Source organism: Triticum aestivum, chromosome 1A, assembly GCF_018294505.1.
Source record: "Triticum aestivum cultivar Chinese Spring chromosome 1A, IWGSC CS RefSeq v2.1, whole genome shotgun sequence".
In the NCBI taxonomy this organism is placed as follows: Eukaryota; Viridiplantae; Streptophyta; class Magnoliopsida; order Poales; family Poaceae; genus Triticum; species Triticum aestivum.
This window is the reverse complement of record NC_057794.1, coordinates 107,291,746-107,305,170: the sequence shown is the minus strand read 5'-3', so window position 1 is coordinate 107,305,170 and position 13,425 is coordinate 107,291,746.

Sequence of the window (13,425 nt, the reverse complement as noted above, 5' to 3'; positions counted from 1 at the left end):
GCCCCTGAATCCAGTGTTTACCATCGTATTATCTGGGCTACCTTCTTTGTTTCGACGCTTGTTTTTGTTGCGTCCTGGTTTTCCATTGCCATCCCTGACTTCGGATGTGCTTGGGTCGCTGGTGCTGCTACGGGCTAACCAGCTGTCTTCGCCCGCGCCAAAGCCGGTCATGAGGCTTGTTAGGGCTGCCATTGTTCTTGGTTTTTCTTGGCTGATGTGTCTGGCGAGCCATTCGTCTCGGACGCTGTGTTTGAAAGCTGCTAAGGCTTCGGCGTCCGGACAGTCGACGATTTGGTTCTTCTTGGTGAGAAACCCATTCCAAAGCTTTTGGGCGGACTCTTCGGACTGTTGGATTATAAGACTTAAATCGTCTGCATCCGGAGGTCGGACCTAAGTCCCTTGAAAATTAGCCCAAAAAGCGTCCTCGAGATCCTCCCAACTTCCAATTGAGTTTTCGGGGAGGCTTTTCAACCAGTGCCGAGCTGGTCCTTTAAGCTTGAGGGGAAAGTATTTAATGGCATGGAGATCGTCTCCGCGAGCCATATGGATATGGAGGATAAAGTCCTCGATCCAGACTCCAGGGTCTGTGGTCCCATCGTATGCCTCTATGTTCACTGGTTTGAATCCTTCTGGGAATTCGTGATCCAGCACCTCATCGGTGAAACATAGGGGGTGTGCGGCACCCCTGATTAGGATGTGCCATGGCGTTCAGACGGTTGTAGTATTCGGTTTTGAGTTTGTGCCGGAGCGCGCTTCCTAGATCCATAGATGGATCTGGTCATCGAATTCAGGTAGTAACTTGCGCTTTGGATAGCTATTTGTGTGCTAACTTCCACCATACTTTGTTTCGTTGACGAGCACTTTGTTCCACCTGCTATTGAGCGTATTTTGTGCGGCCTTAAGCCTTTGTTTCTGCTTCTTCAGACTCCTCACTGTGGCAATAAGCCTTCTACGGAGGTTCTCTTGCTCCAAGTGCGTTTTCGGGATGATGTGTGCATCTTTGTCCGGACTATTTTCCTCCCCAGACGGGGTTTGATGAGGTTTATCCTTGGCGTCGCCGTGTTCGGACGCCGGATCCGCACTATGTTAACTGTTTGCATCTTCATCGTGCTCAGCCACCGGGACGATGTGATCATCGTTTCTTCTAGAGTCGACTGGACTATTATTTCCTCTTGCGCTGTTATCACTGTTTTTGCTATGGCAGGACTTAGAGCGGCGCCGTTGACGTCGGCGCTTGGGTTGCTTGGAGGGGGCATCCTCTGCTGTCTCTTCGCCATTTCCCTCTTTGGGTGTATCCACCATGTATATGTCATGTGATGAAATGGTTGTCCGGCGCCCTGTGGGCGCTGGTTCCTGTTCGTCTCCTGCATCTTCGTTCATGCCGTCGATGTCTTCGGAGTCAAAGTTGAGCATGTCGGTTAAGTCGTTGACAGTGGCTACCAAGTGGGTGGTGGGTGGGCAACGAATTTCTTCGTCGTCCGCATCCCATTCTAGCCGGACATAGTTCGACCAAGGTTCTCCTGACAGGGAGAGAGACCTTAATGAATTTAGCACATCGCCGAAAGGTGAGTGCTGAAAAATATCCGTAGAGGTGAACTCCATGATCGGCGCCCAGTCGGGTTCGACGGGCACGGATGTATGCGGCTTGGAGTCCGTGGCCGGAGATGAATCCAATGGTTCAGCGACGTGGCTCTCGTAATGGGAGAGGTTAGTATCTGGCTCTATCGCCACTGAGAGTGCGACCTCCTTGGCAGGGTCTATCCCTCCGCTCTCGGATGGCGCGGTTTACTCCGGATTGAGGGCCGAAGTAGTTGCAGATGCGATCTCCCGAATATTGTCCGATGGCAGAGTTACATCGTGCTCATCGTGACTATGCGGCACACCTGACATGGGCTCGAATCCGTCGAAGATCAAGTCTCCACGGATGTCGGCAGTGTAGTTTAAGTTTCGGAACCTGACCTGATGGCCAGGGGCGTAGCTTTCGATCTGCTCTAGATGGCCAAGCGAATTGGCCCGCAGTGCGAAGCCGCCGAATACAAAGATCTGCCCGGGAAGGAAAACCTCACCCTGGACCGCATCGCCAGCGATGATTGAAGGAGCCATCAATCTTTATGGTGACGACATAGTGGAACTCTCAATGAAAGCACCAATGTCGGTGTCAAAACCGGTGGATCTCGGGTAGGGGATCCCGAACTGTGCGTCTAAGGCGGATGGTAACAGGAGGCAGGGGACAAGATGTTTACCCAGGTTCGGACCCTCTTGATGGAGGTAATACCCTACGTCCTGCTGGATTGTTCTTGATGATATGAGTGTTACAAGAGTTGATCTACCACGAGATGGTAGAGGCTAACCCTAGAAGCTAGCCTATGGTATGATTGTATGTTGTCCTACGGACTAAACCCTCCGGTTTATATAGACACCAGAGGGGGTTAGGGTTACACAAGGTCGGTTACAAGGGAGGAGATCTATACATCCGTATTGCCTAGCTTGCCTTCCATGCCAAGGAGAGTCCCATCCGGACAAGGGATGAAGTCTTCAATCTTGTATCTTCATAGTCCAACAGTCCGGCCAAAGGATATAGTCCGGCTGTCCGGAGACCCCCTAATCCAGGACTCCCTCAATGGAGATGAGTTGTCATTTGATGAATGTGATCACATCATTAGAGAATTATGTGATTGACTTGACCCATCCGTTAGCTTAGCACTATGATCGTTTAGTTTATTGCTATTTCTTTCTCCATAACTTATACATGTTCCTATGACTATGAGATTATGCAACTCCCGAATATCGGAGGAACACTTAGTGTGCTATCAAACGTTACAATGTAACTGGGTGATTATAAAGATGCTCTACAGGTGTCTCCGATGGTGTTTTTTGAGTTGGCATAGATCAAGATTAGGATTTGTCACTCCAATTGTCGGAGAGGTATCTCTGGGCCCACTCGGTAATGCACATCACTATAAGCCTTGCAAGCAATGTGACTAATGAGTTAGTTGCGGGATGTTGCATTACGAAACGAGTAAAGAGACTTTCCGGTAACGAGATTGAACTAGGTATGATGATACCGACGATTGAATCTCAAGCAAGTAACATACCGATGACAAAGGGAACAACGTATGTTGTTATGCGGTTTGACCGATAAAGATCTTCGTAGAATATGTAGGAACCAATATGAGCGTCCAGGTTTCGCTATTGGTTATTGGCTGGAGATGAGTCTCGATCATGTCTACATAGTTCTCGAACCCGTAGGGTTCGCACGCTTAACGTTCGATGATGATCGGTATTATGAGTTTATGTGTTTTGATGTATCGAAGGTAGTTCGGAGTCCCGAATGTGATCATGGACATGACGAGGAGTCTCGAAATGGTCGAGACATGAAGATTGATATATTGAAGGGTTATGTTTGGACACCGAAATGGTTTCGGATGAGTTCAGGCATATACCGGAGTACTGGGGGGTTACTGGAACCCCCCGGGGGCTTAATGGGCCTACATGGGCTTTAGTGGAAGAGAGAGGAGGCGGCCAAGAGGTGGGGGCCCCCCCCAAGCCCAATCCGAATTGGGAAGGCCCCCTGAGGGAGTCCCGGATTAGGGGGTCTCCGGACAGCCGGACTATCTCCATTGGCCGGACTGTTAGACTATGAAGATACAAGATTGAAGACTTCGTCTCGTGTCCAGATGCGACTCTACTTGGCGTGGAAGGCAAGCTAGGCAATACGTGTATGGATATCTCCTCCTTTGTAACCGACCTTGTGTAACCCTAACCCTCTCCGGTGTCTATATAAACCGAAGGGTTTTAGTCCGTAGAACAACAATCATACCATAGGCTAGCTTCTAGGGTTTATCCTCTCTGATATCGTGGTAGATCTACTCTTGTACTACCCATATCATCAATATTAATCAAGCAGGACGTAGGGTTTTACCTCCATCAAGAGGGCCCGAACCTGGGTAAAACATCATACCATAGCCTAGACGCACAGTTCGGGACCCCCTACCCGAGATCCGCCGGTTTTGACACCGACATTGGTGCTTTCATTGAGAGTTCCTCTGTGTCGTCACCATTAGGCTTGATGGCTCTTACTATCATCGATAGCGATGCGGTCCAGGGTGATACTTTTCTCCCCGAACAGATCTTCGTATTCGGCGGCTTTGCACTGCGGGCTAATTCACTTGGCCATCTGGAGCAGATTGAAAGCTACGCCCCTCGCCATTAGGTTAGATTTGGAAGTTTGAATTACACGACCGACATCCACGGAGACTTGATCTTCTACGGATTCGAGAGACAGCCGGGCGCGCCGCACTGTCGTGATGGGTATGACCTAGCTCTGCCGCCGAACAGTACCCCAGAGGCCACGCCCGCATCAGCTCCGACCCTTAGCTCGGAGCCAACTGCGCCAGTCGAGGATGGGTGGTTAGACACTGCCTCATGGGCTACAGTCTCAACGGCGATTGAGCCGAACACCAGCTTAACCCCCTGCGTAACCCGTGACTCCAAGGTGCCGGACTCTTTTCCGGACTCCGAACCATCCGCGCCCCTGCCAATCAAATCCGATTGGGCGCCGATCATGGAATTCACCGCCGCGGATACCTTTCAGCACTCACCCTTCAGCGACATTCTGAATTCACTAAGGTCTCTCTCTTTGTCAGGAGAGCCCTGGCCGGATTATGGCCAACAGGATTGGGATGCGGACGACGAAGAGATTCGACGCCCACCCACCACCCACTTAATAGCCACTGTTGATGACTCAACCGACATGCTCGACTTCGACTCCGAAGACATCGACGGTATGGATGACGGTGCGGGAGGCGAAGAGGAACCACCGCCCACAGGGCGCTGGACATCCACCTCATCATATGACGTATACATGGTGGACACACCAAAAGAAGACGACGACGAGGAAAGGAAAGACGCATCGAAGGCTTGTTCCCTTGAGAAGCAGTCAAAGCGGTGGCGCAAGCGCCGCCCCAAATCCCGCCTCGACAGAAATAATGATCATACAGACCCAGCATTGGAGCAGGGCGAACCACTGCCGGACTATGGCAATACGAAGAATCAAACCGAACAAACTAATTCCGTCAAAGATAATAGTCCGGACAATATAACGCCGGACAGGCACCCGGAGCAGCATAATGCCCGTTAAAGGCTTGTTGCCACCGTGAGGAGTATGAAAAAGCAAAAGCAAAGGCTCAAGGCTGCGTAGGACACACTCCAAATTAGATGGAGTAAAGTACTCAACACAGTAGCGAAGTACGGCGACAATCACCCCACCAAGAGCTACCCAAAGCGGAAGTTGCTACCTGAATTCGATGAGGAGGCCTCAGACCCCCCACAACCAAAAAGCAAAACAGCCACCTGGCCGGATAGACAACCTCACGGCCAACATCGAGCGGCAAACAACGCCACTCACAAGCCAATACGCGATACACGCGAGGGCTCGCACCAAAAGGACGGCGCAACCAGATCCATCTATGGACCACGCAAGCGCGCCCCAGCATACGATGTAACACAACAAACATCCGAGAAACGCAGTACACCTAGATACAGGGGTGCCGCACACCCCCTATGTTTCACCGACAAGGTGCTGGACCATGAATTTCCAGAGGGATTCAAACCCGTAAATATAGAGGCATACGACGGAAAAACATACCCTGTGGTCTGGATTGAGGACTATATCCTCCATATCCATATGGCTCGAGGAGATGATCTCCACGCCTTCAAGTACTTACCCCTCAAGCTCAAAGGGCCAGCTCGCCACTGGCTTAAAAGCCTCCCCGAAAACTCCATTGGAAGCTGGGAAGAGCTCGAAGACGCTTTTCAGGTAAATTTTCAAGGGACTTATGTCCGACCTCCGGACGCGGACGATTTGAGTCATATAACTCAATAGCCCGGAGAGTTAGCCCGAAAACTTTGGAACAGGTTTCTTACTAAAAAGAACCAAATTGTCGACTGTCCGGACGTTGAAGCCTTGGCATCTTTTAAGCATAGCGTTCGTGACGAATGGCTTGCCAGACACCTCGGCCAAGAAAAGCCGAGAACAATGGCAGCATTAACAAGCCTCATGACCCGCTTTTGCGTGGGTGAGGATAGCTGACTAGCCAGATGCAGCACTAGCGACCCCAGTACATCTGAAGTTAGAGATGGAAACGGGAAATCACGGCGCAACGGCAATAACAAACGCCGGAATAGAGAAGACAGCATGAAGAGCACGACAGTAAACGCCGGATTCAAAAGCTCTCGGCCAGGTTAGCAAAAGCCGCCCTCTAAAAGCGCCAGAGACGAACTGTCTAGCCTAAACAAAATTCTGGACCAAATATGTCAGATCCATAGCACCCATCGTAAACCCGCTAATCATACCCACAGAGAATGTTGGGTCTTCAAGCAGTCCGGCAAGCTCAACGCCGTACACAAGGGGGAGGATACACCAAGCGAAGACGAGGACGAGCCTCTCAATCAAGACACTGGGGAACAAAAGAAATTTCCACCAGAAGTCAAAACAGTAAACATGTTACACGTGATCAAAGGAAGAAACAAAACGGCACTCCCAAAAAAATATGCCCAAGGGCCTATCACCACGGAGTCCTGCCACTGGTCGTCTCAACCGATCCCTTTCGACCATCATGATTACTCAGCAAGTATCTGGCGTGCAGGATGGGCTGCCCTGGTATTAGACCCAATAATTGACGGATACCACTTCACACGAGTTCTGATGGACAGTGGCAGCAGTCTAAACCTGATATACCAGGATGCAATCCGCGAAATGGGGATAGACCCAACAAAAATTTGCCAAAGCAATACTACCTTTAAAGGAGTAACGCCGGGCCCAGGGGCTCATTGAACGGGCTCCCTGCTACTAAAGGTTAAATTCGGCTTCCCCGATAACTTCCGTAGCAAACATTTAACCTTCCACATCGCTCCGTTCCGAAGTGGCTATCAAGCACTACTCGGACGCGAAGCTTTCGTTCGCTTCAATGCAATACCGCACTACGCTTCCCTCACACTCAAGATGCCCGGCCCACGTGGCATCATTACAGTGAACGGAAGTATTAAGCGATCTTTGCGCGCCGAAGAGAGTGTGGCTGCCTTGGCAGCCGCACACTAAAAACGGCCTGACCAACTAAAGCATTTATCAGGTTGTCAAGACCTCGGACACGGTTAGACGAGTCCGGCGCAACTATATGTAATTAATACCGGATCAATGGTCGCACCCCTATTACAAATACAAGGGGCTCAACGCGCGCAGACAAGTGGCATTTTTTTACTAATCTTGAATTATACATGGTTTCTTTAAAAAACTATCCTTTTGCATGACAACTTTTTCGCCTAAGTTCCTCTCTTTTACAGATGATCATCGTGCTACACCCTTCCAGGATACGGCACAACGGAGACATAGGCACAGACGTGCAGTAGGGACCCGCTCCAAGGATTCTTTTTAGATTAAATCCCTGCGTAAACCTTTTTTACTGTCTCTTGTTGATACATATCCACCGAATTCTCAACACAGTTGAGAAGGATGCTGACGTCTTGGCATGTGGCCACGTCAGAATAATGCACGTACCTGGACACAAGGGGCTTCTTACAAAGGGCACTATTTAGGCCAGGTTTATACCATAAAGACCGAATACCTTAGGGAGTGTTTGGCATCGCGAGTTTGGCCTTATATGCATCAACTCCGAATCATTGTCTTTGGTCAAATGTTGGGTTTGCCCGGCTCCTGTGTTTTGGTGCCTTACGTTCCGCTCTATCGGCTAAGGTAGCACCAGGAGAACTAATGTGATTGTTCACTGGTTCATCCGGATGAGCACCTCAGTAGAGAAAGCCGAAAACTGACTGTCATGATATAGTGTGAGACTGGTCAACCACTCGATGACCTATCGGAATGTTAGAATTCCTCCGCCTTAACGAAGGGCCATTTTCCAGCCAGGCATGTACGCACCCCCCGATCGGGAGAGTGCGGAGCCACCAGGGGCTATCTAGTAGCCCCACTATCAAACTCCTATAGCTAAGTGAAAGTGTTAAAGCATTATAGTCCGGTTGCCTCGTTCGCTACGCTATCACCTCCTTAATAGGACCAAGACGTTGGATTAAGTGTGAACATGCATTTTTGCGAGCACCTCCGCTTTATATGCGTGGAGGTTGAAGCCGACGGCTGCAATCTTTCAGGTTATACACATGTATACATAAACGGCCGCACAGGAGGCATCATACTACTTTCAGGCAAAAGTATAAACATAGCCTTATAAAAACTTCATAAAAGCATTGTGTTTACAATGAGAATACATATCACTCAAACATAATATTTTTCGAGCACTGGGCCTCTATCAAACGAACACCCTCGAGAACCTCCTCGAAATAATGCTCGGCAGCCACTCGACCTATGGCCGAACCCTGCGCCACAATAGTGGTAGCGTCCATCTCCGCCCAGTATGCTTTAACACGGGCAAGTGCCATCCGCGAGCCTTCTATGCACGCCAACCTCTTCATCGCATTAATACGCGGCACCGCACCAAGGAACTGCTGCACTAAGCTAAAATAGTTGTTCGGCTTTGGATTTTCCGGTCATAGCTGATCCACAACAGACCTCATGGCGCGTCCAGACAACCTATTCAGTTCGGCCGATTCGGCTACCTGGTCAGTCAATGAAAGCGGGCGCTCTGGAACGTAGAATTGCGACCAGAACAACTTGTCCACTTCACGATCTGTCTGACCTTGGAAGTACTTGGCCGCATCGGCAGCGCTCACCGCCAAATCCATATACGCATCCGCCGAACTCCATAGCCGATCCAAAGGGGCATACCGTCGATCTCCGAACTTCCTCCGTAACATGAAGGGTTTCCCAGCCGCAATATCCCCGGCTTCCCGCAGCTCCTCCTTCTTCGCTCTCATAGCAGAACGGGTGTCTTTGTCCACCGTTGTGGCCTTCTCAAGGTCCGTTGCCTTCGCTCGCTTTTCTTTTTCAAGGACCCGGCAACGGTCGGCAGTGTCTTTTAATTCTACGGCCATCTTGGCCATCTTCTCTTGGCTCTCACAATGTGCGGCCTTCTCGGCTTTCAACTCTTCGACCGCCTTCAAAGCAGCCACATTACTAATCCTCGCTTGTTCCTTGGCTCGGGCAAGTTCTGCCCGCAAGGCTTCCACGGTGGCAGCTCCATCTGCAGTCACAACATATTAAAGATACTAGCATCATGCTGCTCTTACTATGTGGCATTCACCAGATAATAACACTTACCCTGTGCCTCGTCAAGCCTCTTGTTAACAAGCTCGATGTCGGCGTCTACCGCATCCAGTTGCCGTTTTAATTTGGCAAACTCACTAGTCCGGCTAGCCTCCGAAGCTTCCACCACCTGCACATAGGGGCAATCTGGTTATTGCCTGGGAATATGATCCTCTGTTCACCGCTGTTCTCGACGACAACCAGAGTCTTAGGGGCTACTATCTACACAGGGCACACCTAACATGTGCAGTACTATCACATATTATCTCACGTACCTCAAAGCCTGTCAGTAGACTCATAAAAGCTTCATCTAATCTGCTTTCGGTGGACGAGATTCTCTCCAACACCGTACTCATCAGCATACGGTGTTCTTCTGAGATGGCCGCTCGCCCCACCAACTCCCTCAGAACGTCCGACCGCACACCAGACGGTGCCGGACTCTTTTGTTTGCTCTCTTCGGGAGCCGGACGCTGGGGAATTCGGGGGTCTATGGGATTATCTTCTGGCCTCACCGGATCCGGAGAGGCCCTCCGTGACGACACTTCGGGGTCGCCCGCTTCTTGAGCGGGGGAGTCCGGGGGAGGCGTTTCACTCTCCATCATCTCTGGAAGAAGATCCCCCGATGACGAGCTCAGCTGAGAGGGGCTAAGGCCTGAACTGCAAGATATATGCGGTGGTTATTCTCTCAGGAAAAAAGATAGCATACCTTTACTATTAAAGTATTTTGGATCACTTACGACTCGTTGGAGGGCTGATCCCCCCGCGGACTTTGTGCGACAAAAGCACCCCCTGAGGCAGGACCCTCTGTGGGAGACTTCTTCTCCCGTTTGGAGGCTTTGGTTTCCGGATCCTCGGAAGTAGTCCTTTTCCTCCCTTGGTTGTCCTCCTTCATGGAGACGCTCGTTCCCTCGGTTGGAACGGGCAGCGATGGGGGCCCATGTCTGCCTGTATTATCCCCCCCCCGGTATCTTCCTTCAAGGGCTCCGGGCAAGGTGCGACCTTGAGCATCTTTTCCAATACAGGATTTTCCAAACCCTCAGGGAGGGGGGCAAAACACCGAATCATCTTCACCTTTGTTAGCCAGTCCTGGTCAAAAAGCGAACTCTCATAAATAACTTCGAATAAAAGACAGTGTGTTCGGCTAGAGGATTTCTTACTTGTTCGGTGGCGCGGTTACTGCTCAGGCCCACGTCCTCGGTAATATCCGGACATTCTACTTGAGGTCCAAAGAATGACTTGTACATCTCCTCGTGCGTCAGGCCGAGGAAACTTTGAATGGCACATGGTCCCTCTGGGTTGAACTCCCACAAGTGAAGGGGCCGGCGTTTGCAAGGCTGGACTTGGTGAACCATCATAACTTGTATTACCGCAACCAAATTAAAATCTCCCTCGAAGAGATCTCGGATGTGGCTTTGCAGTATAGGCACGTCCTTGGCTGGACCCCAACTTAGACCTCTGCTAATCCATGACATCAGTTGTGGTGGGGGCCTAAGTGGAAAGCAGGGGCAGCCGCCCACTTGGCACTTCTGGGAGCTGTGACGTAAAACCACTCCCGCTGCCATAATTCGGGCACCTCTGGGAAGGAACCTTTCGGCCATGGAGCTCCTGCCATCTTGCCTATTGATGCACCTCCGCACGCTGCATGTTGCCCCTTGATCATCTTCGGCTTCACTTCAAAGGTCTTGAGCCACAAGCCGAAGTGAGGGGTAATGCGGAGGAAGGCCTCGCACACGACAATAAATGTCGATATGTGGAGAAAGGAGTCCGGAGCTAGATCATGGAAATCTAGACCGTAATAGAACATCAAACCCCTGACGAAGGGATCCAGAGTGAGGCCTAGACCTCGGAGGAAGTGGGAGACGAACACGACATTCTCGTTGGGTACGGGAGTAGGGACGATCTGCCCTTGAGCAGGCAGCCGATGCAAAACCTCGGCGGTCAGGTATCTGGCCTCCCTCAACTTCTTAATGTCCTCTTCCGTAACGGAGGAGGGCGTCCATCGGCCTTGAAGGCTGGATTCAGACATGGTTGAAGATCCGGAGCACCTAACCTAGGCTTTGGGTGTTAGAACTCGAGGCGGGGGAAGGGTTCGATTGAGCATGAGAGGGAAAAGCGAAAACCTTGTCCCTTTATAAAGAGGGTGAATATCAAGCGTCCTCTCCGTAGCCGTTTAGGACTTGCCTATAATCTAGGAGTCCTAGACACGGTTGGGTTACCCACGACCGCATTAATGAGAATCCCATAATTGGGGGAACATGATCTCCGCTTCGGCAAGACGTGTCAAGAAACCGCTTCGCGTTATGTGTGGAGAAACGGTTTGAATAATCACCGGGCCATGACATAACGTCGTGCTGCCAAAACAAGCCAGCAGATTAGATCTGCGAAAATATTATTCTCTCTATGGTGGAATGTGGAACTTATTTTGCAGGGTCGGACACTATCCGCGTATTCAAATTCTTCTGTGATGTATTCGGAGAAGGAACCCGCCTTGCAATGCTGAAGACAATACTGCGCGCCGGACTCATCGCCATTGAAGCCTGGTTCAGGGGCTACTGAGGGAGTCCTGGATTAGGGGGTCTCCGGATAGCCGGACTATCTCCATTGGCCGGACTGTTAGACTATGAAGATACAAGATTGAAGACTTCGTCTCGTGTCTGGATGGGACTCTACTTGGCGTGGAAGGCAAGCTAGGCAATACGTGTATGGATATCTCCTCCTTTGTAACCGACCTTGTGTAACCCTAACCCTCTCCGGTGTCTATATAAACCGAAGGGTTTTAGTCCGTAGAACAACAATCATACCATAGGCTAGCTTGTAGGGTTTAGCCTCTCTGATCTCGTGCTAGATCTACTCTTGTACTACCCATATCATCAATATTAATCAAGTAGGACGTAGGGTTTTACCTCCATCAAGAGGGCCCGAACCTGGGTAAAACATCGTGTCCCCTGCCTCCTGTCACCATCCGGCCTAGACGCACAGTTCGGGACCCCCTACCCGAGTTCCGCCGGTTTTGGCACCGACACCCCCCTTTCCTTCTTCTTCTCTTCCCCTTCCTCTCCCTCCTATTACGACTAGGAAAGGGGGGAAACCTACTCCTAGTAGGAGTAGGAATCCCTCCTTGGGGGCGCACCATGAGGGCCGGCCAGCTCCCTCCTCCCCTCCTTTATATACGGGGAGGGGGGCACCCCATAGACACACAAGTTGACAATTGTTTTAGCCGTGTGCGGTGCCCCCCTCCACTTATACACACCTCGGTCATATCGTCATAGTGCTTAGGCGATGCCCTGCGCCGGTAACTTCATCATCACTGTCAACATACCGTCGTGCTAACGAAACTCTCCCTCAGCCTCAACTGGATCAAGAGTACGAGGGACATCACCGAGCTGAACGTGTGCAGATCACGGAGGTGCCGTGTGTTCGGTACTTGATCGGTTGGATCGCGAGCACGTTCGACTACATCAACCGCGTTTCTGAACGCTTCCGCTTTCGGTCTACGAGGGTACGTAGACATATTCTCCCCTCTCATTGCTATGCATCCATAGATAGATCTTGCGTGATCGTGGGATTTTTTTTTGAAATACTGCATTCCCCAACAGTGGCATCAGAGCCAGGTGTATGCATAGATGTTATATGCATGAGTAGAACACAAAGGAGTTGTGGGCGTGGGTATATACATATTGCTTGCCGTCACTAGTTGTTTCTTGATTCAGTGGTATTGTTGGATGTAGCGGCCTAGACCGACATTACATGACCGCGTTCATGAGACTTGTTCTACCGACGTGCTTTGCACATAGCTGGCTGGCGGGTGTCAGTTTCTCCAACTTTAGTTGAATAGGATTCAATGAACAGGGTTCTTTCTGAAGATCAAAAAGCAATCACAATACCGCGTTGTGGTTTTTTTAAGCGTAGGTAAGAATGGTTCTTGCTAAGCCCATAACACCCACGTAGAACTTGCAACAACAAAGTAGAGGACGTCTAACTTTTTTTTGCAGGGCATGTTGTGCTGTGATATGGTCAAGACGTGATTATATAAATTGTTGTATGAGATGATCATGTTTTGTAACACAGTTATCGACAACTGGCAGGAGCCATATGGTTGTCACTTTATTGTCTGAAATGAAATCGCCATGTAATTGCTTTACTTTATCACTAAGCGATAGCGATAGTCATAGAAGTAATAGTTGGCGAGGGGAAAATGATGCTTCGATGGAGAT